The 11,984-nt window shown below is 49.5% G+C and overlaps 1 pseudogene; it reads right to left on the bottom strand.

The window, feature by feature from the left end:
- Nucleotides 1-941: 941 nt before the first annotated feature.
- Nucleotides 942-1,540, bottom strand: LOC115900749 (annotated as a pseudogene).
- Between the last annotated feature and the right edge of the window lie 10,444 nt (nucleotides 1,541-11,984).

Here is an 11,984-nt window from a genome sequence, read left to right as displayed (position 1 = left end):
GCCAGGCACGGTGGCTCACACCTGTAATTCTAGCACTTTGGGAGGCCGAGGTGAGCAGATCACAAGGTCAGGAGATCAAGACCATCCTGGCTAACATGGTGAAACCCCATCTCTACTAAAAATACAAAAAAATTAGCCGGGCGTGGTGGCAGGCGCCTGTAGTCCCAGCTACTCGGGAGGCTGAGGCAGGAGAATGGCGTAAACCTGGGAGGCGGAGCTTGCAGTGAGCCGAGATTGCACCACTGCACTCCAGCCTGGGCGACAGAGCGAGACTCTGTTTCAGAAAAAAGCCGGTGTGGTGGCTCACACCTGTAATCCCAGCACTTGGGAGGCCGAGGTAGGTGGATCACTTGAGGTCAGGAGTTTGAGACCAGCCTGGTCAACATGGTGAAACCCCATCACTACTAAAAATGCAAAAATTAGCCAGGTGTGGGGGCACATGCCTGTGGTCCCAGCTACTTGGGAGGCTGAGGCACAAGAATTGCTTGAACCCAGGAGGCAGAGGTTGCAATAAGCTGAGATTGCACCACTATACTCCAGCCTGGGCAACAGAGTGAGACTGGGTCTGAAAAAAAAAAAAGGAAAAAATAAAATGGTTAACAAGAGGGCCGGGTGCAGTGGCTCATTCCTGTAATCCCAGCATTTTGGGAGACCGAAGTGGGCGAATCACCTGAGGTCAGGAGTTCAAGACCAGCCTGACCAACACGGAGAAACTCTGTCTCCACTAAAAATACAAAATTAGCCAGGTATGGTAGCATATCTGTAATCCCAACTGCTCAGGAGGCTGAGGCAGGAGTAGTGCTTGAACCCGGGAGGCGGAGGTTGCGGAGAGCTGAGATCGCACCATTACGGTCCAGCCTGGGCAACAAGAGCGAAACCCTGTCTCAAAAAAAAAATACAAATTCAGAGGTCTGGTATTGATGTTTAAAAAAGGCGACTGCTTAAGCATTTCTATTTATTCGAACATCAATCTTGGCCACTCAGCTTCATGCCGTTCATCATCTGGCAGACTCTCTCTCTCAGCCACCTCTGGCTATCTGAACTTAACCACACTGTAATGCATCCCTTGGACTTCCCGTTCTCCATTTTGATGTCAGTGTGCAGCATGTGGCCACACTGGTTGAATTTGTCCTTCCATGTAAAACTGAATGGCAGATTTCTTACAAACATCTGGCATGCCTTCCTGGCCACTCCCAGGAGCATGGTCTCCTGCTCTGCCAAAGGAACCTGCAAAGCTTCCAAAGTTGTTACACTCCATATTGATGACACGGTCAAAGCTGGCACTGCCACTACCACCCATGGCCAGGCCCATGCACGCGAGGCTCTTGGTGCCCATGTGCTCTAGGCCAGTGACCATGTCATCCGTCATGGGGCACATGTGCTCCAAGCCAGCCTCCATGCCTGCAAGCACCATATGCTCCATGTTCAGGCCCATGCGTTCAATGGCAGGGCCAATGTGCTCCACGCTCAAGCACATATGCTTCATGGTCTGGCCCACACAGTCAATGGGAGGGGCCATGCACTTGAGGCTAAAGTCCATGACACCTGGATAATTTATTAAAAACTTTTGCCGGGCGCGGTGGCTCACGCCTGTAATCCCAGCACTTTGAGAGGCCAAGTTGGGCAGATCACAAGGTCAAGAGATCGAGACCATGCTGGCCAACATGGTGAAACCCCGTTTCTACTAAAAAAAAAAAAAACACAAAAATTAGCTGGGCGTGGTGGTGCATGCCTGTAATCCCAGCTACTCCGGAGGTTGAGGCAGGAGAATGGCTTGAACCCAGGAGGCGGAGGTTGCAGTGAGCCAAGATTGCACCACTGCACTCCAGCCTGGAGACAGAATGAAACTCTGTCTCAAGAAGAAAAAAAAATTTTTTTTGTACAGACAGTATCGCATTATATTGCCTAGGCTGGTGCACCTTTTTCTTTTTCCTTAAGAGTAAATTGGCTGGGCGCAGTGGCTCATGCCTGTAATCTCAGCCCTTCGGGAGGCCAAGGCGGGCGGATCACAAGGTCAGGAAATTGAGACCATCCTGGCTAACATGGTGAAACCCCGTCTCTACTAAAAATACAAAAAATTAGCCGGGCGTGGTGGCGGGCGCTTGTGGTCCCTGCTACTCAGGAGGCTGAAGCAGGAGAAAGCGTGAACCCGGGAGGCAGAGCTTGCAGTGAGCTGAGATTGCGCCACTGCACTCCAGCCTGGGCAACAGAGTGAGACTCCACCTCAAAAAAAAAAAAAATTATATATATAATGTATAATATATATTATACATAATGTATATATGGACGGTTTTGCTCTATTACTCAGGCTGGAGTGCAGTGGTGCAATCAGAGTTTACTGCAACCTTGACCTCCTGGGCTCAAGTGATCCTCCCACTTCAGCCTCCTGAGTAGCTGGGACTATAGGCATGTGCCACCACACCCAGCTAATTTTTGCGTTTTCTTTGAGATAGAGTCTAGCTCTGTCACCCAGGTTGAAGTGCAATGGTGTGATCTCGGCTCATTGCAACCTTCACCTCTTGGATGAAAGCGATTTTCATGCTGCAGCCTCCCAAACAGCTCAGATTACAGGTGCGTACCACCACACCTGGCTAAGTTTTTTTTTTTTTTTTTTTTTTTTTTTTTTTTTTTTTTTTTTTTTTGAGACGGAGTCTGGCGCTCTGTCGCCCAGGCTGGAGTGCAGTGGCCAGATCTCAGCTCACTGCAAGCTCCGCCTCCCGGGTTTACGCCATTCTCCTGCCTCAGCCTTCCGAGTAGCTGGGACTACAGGCGCCCGCCACGTCACCCGGCTAGTTTTTTTTTTGTATTTTTAGTAGAGACGGGGTTTCACCATGTTAGCCAGGATGGTCTCGATCTCCTGACCTCGTGATCCGCCCGTCTCGGCCTCCCAAAGTGCTGGGATTACAGGCTTGAGCCACTGCGCCCGGCCACCTGGCTAAGTTTTATATTTTTACTAGAGACAGTGTTTTGCCACATTGGCCAGGTTGGTCTTGAATTCCTGGCCTCAGGTGATCTGCCCATCTCGGCCTCCCAAAGTGTTGGGATGACAGGTGTGAGCCACCACACCCAACCAAATTTTTGTATTTTTTGTAGAGACAGGGGTCTTGCTATGTTGCCCAGGCTGGTCTCAAACTCCTGGGCTCAAGCCATCCTCCCACCTTGGCCCCCCAAAATGCTGCAAGTACATCATGCCCGGCCTGGTTAAATATTTACCAGCGTGCCAGTACAATGCCTGTAGATGTGGCTCATTCTTTTCTACAGCTGCCTAGTGTTCCATAACATGAATGGGCCATAACATATTTTGCTGGTTCCTTCCTGATATGTACTTAGTTTGCTTCTAGTCTTTTGCTACTGCAAGCAGGGCTGTGGTGATTTTTTGCATGCAAGACAATAACCGTGGAATAAATCCCTCAGAGAAGAACTGCTGTGTCAAAGGGTGTGGGAGGATCTAAGATTAAGGCCTTTTGCCTAATGACTTTCCAGGGAGGCTGTACCAACTTCCACACCCACCAGCAAATGTGTCAGAGTGCAGAAGCTTCTAACAACACAAACTTGATTGTGTCACTCTGCTGCTTAGACCCTTCAATGGTCCTCACCGATCCTGCATGAAGCCTTTGGATTCTCCCTTCATGATATAATCCGGTGTTGGCCGGGCGTGGTGGCTCACACCTACAATCCCAGCACTTTGGGAGGCAGAGGCGGGTGGATCACCTGAGGTCAGGAATTCGAGACCAGCCTGACCAACATGGCAAAACCCCATCTCTACTAAAAATACAAAAATTAGCCGGGTGTGGTGGCAGGCACCTGTAATCCCAGCTACTTGAGAGGCCGAGGCTCAAGAATCTCATGAACCCAGGAGGTGGAGATTGCGGTGAGCTGAGATCTCACCACTGTACTCCAGTCTGGGCAACAGAATGAGAGTCCATCTCAAAAAAAATAATGAATTAAATTAAATTTTTAAATGGGCGGGCGTGGTGGCTCACGCCTGTAATCTTAGCACTTTGGGAGGCCGAGGTGGGTGAATTACGAGGTCAGGAGATTGAGACCATCCTGGCTAACATAGGGAAACCCCGTCTCTACTAAAAATACAAATAGTTAGCCGGGTGTGGTGGCACGTGCCTGTAGTCCCAGCTACTTGGGAGCCCGAGGCAGGACAATCGCTTGAACCCAGGAGGCGGAGGTTGCGGTGAGCCGAGATCGTGCCACTGCACTCCAGCCTGGGCAACAGAGCAAAACTCTGTCTCAGAAAAAAATTAATTAATTAATTAATTAAGCTATGATACAGGGTTGGAAAATTACAGCAATCTGGGAACAAAAGGAAGACAGAACTGATGCCTCAGTTTCCCAGCTGGAACTTTCCCTTTGGCCTAGTGAATTTGGGGTCCTGAGATTCTATTTTTCTTTCACAATAGTCACGGCTTCTCCCTTTCTCTTGCAACTGAAAGGTGGCACCATGACCTCACCATAACCCCTTACAAATTTTGCATGACAGCCACCCCGATGATCTGCTGTCTGTCCCCTGGAATGGGTTGTGTTCCCACTCACTCTTGCACGGTCCCACCTTTCCCCTTTCCGTGAACCCTACTTCCCATTGCCATATCAGCAGGCTGAATCCATTTGTCCCTCCCCTGGGTAAGTTTGGTCTCTTTCTGTTTCGAGTGGCTGAAAACCTGATTGTAACTCTTCAGCGACATCAGGAGTCGATGGGCTGGCTTCAGGCATAGCTGGCTCCCAGAGTTTGAGTGCTGCCATGAGGCCCAGCGCCTGGCCTTTCACTGTTGTTCTCTTCCATGTTAGCACCTTCAACAGTGCATGCCTCTGTCAGGCTGTGTGTGTGTGTGTGTGTTTTGAGACAGGGTTTCACTCTTGCACCTAGGCTGAAGTATAGTGTTGCAGTCACAGCTCACTGACCTCCCAGGCTCAGCCTCCCAAGTAGCTGGTATACAGCTACTATATTTTTTGTAGAGATGGGGTTTTGTCACGTTGCCCGGGCTGTTCTCTAACTGCTGGGCTCAAGGAGTCCACCCTCTTTAGCCTCCCAAAGTGCTGGGATTACAGCTACTCAGGAGGCCGAGGCGGGAGAATTGCTTGAGCCCAGGAGTTCAAGGTTGCAGTGAACTGTGATCATGCCACTTCATCCCAGCCTGGGCGACAGAACGAGATCTTGTCTCTAAAAAATAAAATAAAATAGGCCGGGCGCGGTGGCTCAAGCCTGTAATCCCAGCACTTTGGGAGGCCGAGACGGGCGGATCACGAGGTCAGGAGATCGAGACGATCCTGACTAACATGGTGAAACCCCGTCTCTACTAAAAATACAAAAAAAAAAAAAAAAACTAGCCGGGAGACGTGGCCGGCGCCTGTAGTCCCAGCTACTCGGAAGGCTGAGGCAGGAGAATGGCGTGAACCCGGGAGGTGGAGCTTGCAGTGAGTGAGCTGAGATCCGGCCACTGCACTCCAGCCTGGGCAGCAGAGCGAGACTCCGTCTCAAAAAAAATAAATAAAATAAAATAAAATAAAAATTTTAACTAATAATAAAAAAGAGAAAGAAAAAAATGTGGCTCTATCAATTAAGCTGTGAAACCTTGGCCAAGTCACACCCCCTGTCTGTACCTCTGTTTACTCAGCTATAAAATGAGGATACTAATAGGACCCGTTGGTTTGCTGAGAAGCTGTACCTCTGGGCTATAGTAAATGTTCAATAAGCATTAGTTGTGAACTCCTAATTAGGGAAAAGGAATCAGGCTAGCAGGTCCAGGGGAAAGCGAAAATATAAAGCAAATAAGTTTTGGCCAGGTGCTATGGCTCACGCCTGTAATCCCAGCACTTTGAGAAACTGAGGCGGCGGATCACGAGGTCAGGAGATCGAGACCATTCTGGCTAACACGGTGAAACCCCGTCTCTACTAAAAATACAAAAATAAAGTTAGCCAGGTGTGGTGGCGGCCGCCGGTAGTCCCAGCTACTAGGGAGGCTGAGGCAGGAGAATGGCGTGAACCCGGTAGGTGGAGCTTGCAGTGAGCTGAAATCACGCCATTGCACTCTAGCCTGGGTGACAGAGCGAGACTCCGTCTCAAAAAAAAAGAAAAATGTGTGAGGAAAGGAGTGACGTGGTAAGACTCATGTACCACAGAAGGCTTGGCACGCTGGTGTTTCTCAAGTAATTTTGAACTAGAGACACCTGATCCATAACAGGATGTATACATTTCATGTATTTATTTCATGATTATTTTATTTATTTATTTATTTATTTATTTATTTATTTGAGATGGAGTCTCATTCTGTCGCCCAGGCTAGAGTACAGTGGTATTATCTCAGTTCACTGCAACCTCTGCCTCCTGGGTTCAAGTGATTCTCCTGCTTCAGCCTCCCGAGTAGCTGGGATTTCAGGTGCCTGCCACCACACCCAGCTAATTTTTGTATTTGTAGTAGAAGTGGAGTTTCACCATGTTGGCCAGGCTGGTCTCGAACTCTTGACCTCAAGTGATCTGCCAGCCTTTACCTCCCAAAGTGCTGGGATTACAGGTGTGAACCACCATGCCTGGCATATATTTATTTTATTTTTAGAGATGGAGTCTCGCTCTGTTGCCCAGGCTGGAATGCAGTGGTGAGATCACTGCGGCCTCTAATTTCTGAGCTCAAGGTATTTAATTTAGAGATGGGGACTTGCTGTGTTGCCCAAGCTGGTCTGAACTCCTAGGCTCACGGGGTCGTCCCACCTCAACCTCTCGCTAGCAGGGACTTGGGTGCAAGCTACCACACCCTAGCTAGGATGTATATTTTGCTTGGAATGCAGTATGTATGCAAATATGTATATAAATTAAGCAAAAATTTCACAAAATAATAATTACTTGTACAATGCACTCTGATGTGTGTGTTTGGTGTTAAGACTGAAGTTCCGGCCGGGCGCGGTGGCTCAAGCCTGTAATCCCAGCACTTTGGGAGGCCGAGACGGGCGGATCACGAGGTCAGGAGATCGAGACCATCCTGGCTAATACGGTGAAACCCCGTCTCTACTAAAAAATACAAAAAACTAGCCGGGCGACGAGGCGGGCGCCTGTAGTCCCAGCTACTCGGGAGGCTGAGACAGGAGAATGGCATGAACCCGGGAGGCGGAGCTTGCAGTGAGCTGAGAGCCGGCCACTGCACTCCAGCCTGGGCGGCAGAGCAAGACTCCGTCTCAAAAAAAAAAAAAAAAAAAGACTGAAGTTCCGTGGCACAATTATACCTCACTGCAGCCTCGATCTCCTGGGCTCAGGTGATCCTTCTGCCCCTGCCTCTTGAGTAGTAGGATTATAGGTGCATGCCACCACACCTATCTATTTTAAAAATATTTTTGTAGACACGGGGTCTCACTATGTTGCCCAGGCTAGAGTGCAATGCTCTGATCATAGCTCATTGCAGCCTCGATCTCTTGGGCTCAAGCAATCCTCCTGCTTCAGTCTCCCAAATAGCTAGATCTTCTTGTCTTTTCAACCTTTCGTATTGAACCCATTGTTTTCTTTGGCCCACCTATACTCACTTCCTAGTGAATCTCCCCCAGTCCCATGAATTTACATACCCTCTATCCACGCATGGCTCCTGTGATTGGCTGCCTAAGAACCCTCGAAGATATCCCAGTCCCTAGAACCTATGAATACTACTTTACATGGCAACAGAGACTTGGCAGATGTGAGTCAATAAAAGATCTTGGCTGGGCGCGGTGGCTCAAGCCTGTAATCCCAGCACTTTGGGAGGCCGAGATGGGCGGATCACGAGGTCAGGAGATCAAGACCATCCTGGCTAACCTGGTGAAACCCCGTCTCTACTAAAAATACAAAAAACTAGCGGAGCGAGGTGGCGGGCGCCTGTAGTCCTAGCTACTCGGGAGGCTGAGGCAGGAGAATGGCGTGAACCCGGGAGGCGGAGCTTGCAGTGAGCTGAGATCCGGCCACTGCACTCCAGCCCGGGTGACAGAGCAAGACTCCGTCTCAAAAAAAAAAAAAAAAAAAAAAAAAAAAAAAAAAAAAAAGATCTTGAGATGGAGAGATGATCCTGGCCTAACAGGGTAGGCCCTAAATTAATCCCGAGTGCTCTTATAAGAGAGAGGCAGAGGGAGATTTGACACAGAAGAGAAGGAAGGCAGTGGGATGATGGAAGCAGAGAGATTTGAAGATTCTATGCTGCTGGTTTTGAAGATGGAGGAAAAGGCCATAAGTCGAGGAACACAGATGACTTCAAGAAGCTGGAGAAGGCAAGGATGTAGATTCTCCTCTAGAACCTCCTAACAGAGCGTGGCACTGCTAATGTTTTGGTTTCGGCCCAGTGAAACCATTTCGAACTTCAATCTCTGGATTTTTTTTTTTTTTAATGAGACAGAGTATCACTCTGTCACCCAGGCTGGAGTGCCATGATGTGATCTTGGCTCACTGCAGCCTCCGCCTCCTGGGCTCAAACGATCCTGCTGCTTCAGCCTCCCAATTAGGTGGGACTACAGGCATGAGCCACCATGCCTGGCTAATTTTTGCATTTTTGTAGAGATAAGATTTTGCTATGTTGCCCAGGCTGGAATCTCTGGACTTTTTTTTTTTTTTTTGAAACAGAGTCTGGCTCTGTTGCCCAGGTTGGAGGATTCTCCTCTAGAACCTCCTAACAGAGCGTGGCACTGCTAATGTTTTGGTTTCGGCCCAGTGAAACCATTTCGAACTTCAATCTCTGGATTTTTTTTTTTTTTAATGAGACAGAGTATCACTCTGTCACCCAGGCTGGAGTGCCATGATGTGATCTTGGCTCACTGCAGCCTCCGCCTCCTGGGCTCAAACGATCCTGCTGCTTCAGCCTCCCAATTAGGTGGGACTACAGGCATGAGCCACCATGCCTGGCTAATTTTTGCATTTTTGTAGAGATAAGATTTTGCTATGTTGCCCAGGCTGGAATCTCTGGACTTTTTTTTTTTTTTGAAACAGAGTCTGGCTCTGTTGCCCAGGTTGGAGTGCAGTGGTGCGATCTTGGCTCACTGCAAGCTCCGCCTCCCGGGTTCACGCCATCCTCCTGCCTCAGCCTCCCGAGTAGCTGGGACTACAGGCGCCTGCCACCTTGCCTGGCTAGTTTTTTATATTTTTTTTAATAGAGATGGGGTTTTACCATGTTAGCCAGGATGGTCTCGATCTCCTGACCTTGTGATCCGCCCATCTCAGCCTCCCAAAGTGCTGGGATTACAGGCGTGAGCCACCGTGCCTGGCAAATCTCTGGACTTTTAAGAGAATACACCCATGTAATTTTAAGCCTCTCACAGCTCCCGGGATAGTTATTAAATGCAGATTCTAGCAGTCCAGGAATCTAATTTTTTTTTTTTTTTTTTTGAGACAGGATCTTGCTGTCACCTAGGCTGGAGTGCTGGAGTACAGTGGCATGATCTTGACTCACTGTAACCTCTGCCTCCTGGGTTCAAGCAATTCTCTTGCCTCAGCCTCCCAACTAGCTGGGATTATAGGTATGCACCACCATGGTCCGACTAATTTTTGTGTTTTTAGTAGAGATGGGGTTTCACCATGTTGGCCAGGCTGGTCTTGAACTCTTGACCTCAAGTGATCCACCCACCTCGGCCTCCCAAAGTGCTGGGATTATAGGCATGAGCTGCTTTCACCATTCTTATGTCCTCTGCTTGTATCCTTTCCCCCTCCCTTCACTGACATCCTTCAAAGTTCAACTCAAATGCCCCCTCCTCCAGGAAGTCCTCCCTGACTCCACCTTCCAAGCTGGTACCCTCTGGGTTCCCCCATTCTAGTCCTGTCTACTCTGGGTCTTCTCTGTTGGCCTGTGAGCCCATAAGGGCAGGAATTAGGCCTGTCTCAGTCACTGCTGACTTACCAGCATTACCCAGCACAGTGCTGGGCTCAGAAACAGTTTGCCAGCATGGTGTGGTGGCTGAAACCTGTAATCCCGTACTTTGGGAGGCCGAGGAGGGGGAATTGCTTGAATCCATTAGTTGGAGACCAGCCTGGGCAAGATGGCAAAACCCCGTCTCTAAAAAGAAAAGAAAAGAAAAAGTTTGCTGAATTTCGAAGGCAAATATGAGGGAGGAAAGAGGCCCTGTTCTCTGGGATGAGGCTGAAGGTGTGGAGTTATTCAACACCAGGCTTCCCAGGGGACATACCATTGAAAACAGCACCTTGCCAGGTGCGGAGGCTCACCCCTGTAATTCCAGCATTTTGGGAGTTCAGGGTGGGAGGATCTATTGAGGCCAGGCGTTCCAGACAAGCCTGTGCAACATAACAAAATCCCAGGTCTACAAAAAAATTTAAGAAATTAGCCAGGCATGGTTGCGTGTGCCTATAGTCCTAGCTACTCAGGAGGCTGAAGCAGGAGGATAACCAGAACCCAGGAGTTTGAGGCTGCAATGAGCTATGATTGCACCACTGAACTCCTGGCTGGGCAAGAGAGCAAAGCTCTGTTTCAAGGAAGGGAGGGGAGGGGAGGAGAAGGGGAGGGAGAGGGAAGGAGGGGGAGGGAGGGAGAGGGAAGGGGAGGGAGGGAAAGGGACAATACAAGACAAGACCCAAAGCCATTTTCTAGGTGGCAAACTGAGGCCAGAAAGGGCCTCTCTGCTCTGTGGGGTCCAGATTCCCCACTGCTCCATCCAGCCTCCTCCTGGCCTCTCTCACCCCCTTCCTGGAGCCCCAGGTCTTTTTTTTTTTTTTTTTTTTTCCAATGATGAAATCAGAATCTGGGTAGGAGGTTTGGCTTAGTGGGAGCAAAGCCCGCTGAGACCAGCTGGTATATTTTCCTCTCTAAGAAGGGGGAGGGCAGGGGGCGAGGCACTCCAGGCAACATCGTCCAAACCCTCAAACCCTGCCCTCTTGGCTTGGACCCACCCCACATTCCCTGAAGGGTCTAGGATTCTGGGGTCTCCTGAGTCCTGGAGCCTCCTGCCTCCAACTTCCCCCTGTCTGGCACCTCTAGCCCTAGAGTGGGTGGTCAGTGACTAGGCTGAGTCTGGCCTGTGCTCAAGTTGCCCAACTGGCCTGGGCCACTTCTCCAAACTCCAGGGTGCTGATTACCTGGAGGGCTGCCAGAGCTTCCACACCCCAAGGTCACCAGCTGCTGGGGCCCTCAGGGGCCTCTCAGGCCTCCCTTTGCCCAGTGGTCCCTGGGTCCTCAGGGGAAAAGCTCCCAGCTTGTGAATATGTGCTCAGGGGTAAGCACTGGAAGAGATCTGTTCTCTTTTCTTTTATTTTTTTGGATACGGGGTCTCACTCTGTCTCCCAGGCTGGAGTGCTGTGGCATAATCTCAGCTCACTGCAACCTCCACCTCCTAGGCTCAGGCGATCTTCTCACTTCAGGCTCCAGAATAGCTGGGACTACAGGCCTGTGTCACCACGCCTGGCTAATTTTTGTATTTTGGGGGGTAGAGACGGGGTTTTGTCATATTGCCCATGCTGGTCTCGAACTCCTGGACTTAAACTATGTACCTGCCTTGACCTCCCAAAGTGGTGGGATTACAGGTGTGAGCTACCTCACCCAGCCTAGAATAAATCTTTATTTCTTTTCCTTTCTTTATAATCTTTATCTGCAAAAGGTCATCATAACTTAAAATACCATGGGGTTGTGATTTGTCGGGCACCAACCAAAGCACTTCATACACGTGAACTCTGCTTACCCCTCCATGATCTCCAAGGCAGAAGCTACAGTGATCCCCATTGTACAGCCCAGCAAACTGAGACAGGAGAGTTGAATGACTTGCCCAAGACTGTTCAGCTGCTAAGTGAGATACAAGGTCAAGATGACAGATTTCAGGGTCCTGGCACCGAACCACAAAGTCACAGCTTTCCTTCCTGAAAGCAAATCCTTTTAGCAGTTTCTGCAAATTCTTGAATAGTCAATGCATTTAAAAGAGATGCTCTTGGCTGGGCACAGTGGCTCACACCTGTAATCCCAGCACTTGGGAGGCTGAGGTGGGTGGATCACCTGAGGTCAGGAGTTTGTGACCAGCCTGACCAACATGATGAA

Source organism: Rhinopithecus roxellana, chromosome 12, assembly GCF_007565055.1.
Source record: "Rhinopithecus roxellana isolate Shanxi Qingling chromosome 12, ASM756505v1, whole genome shotgun sequence".
Taxonomy (NCBI): domain Eukaryota; kingdom Metazoa; phylum Chordata; class Mammalia; order Primates; family Cercopithecidae; genus Rhinopithecus; species Rhinopithecus roxellana.
The sequence above is the reverse complement of the archived record's forward strand: the minus strand, read 5'-3'. Positions and strand labels throughout refer to the sequence as shown.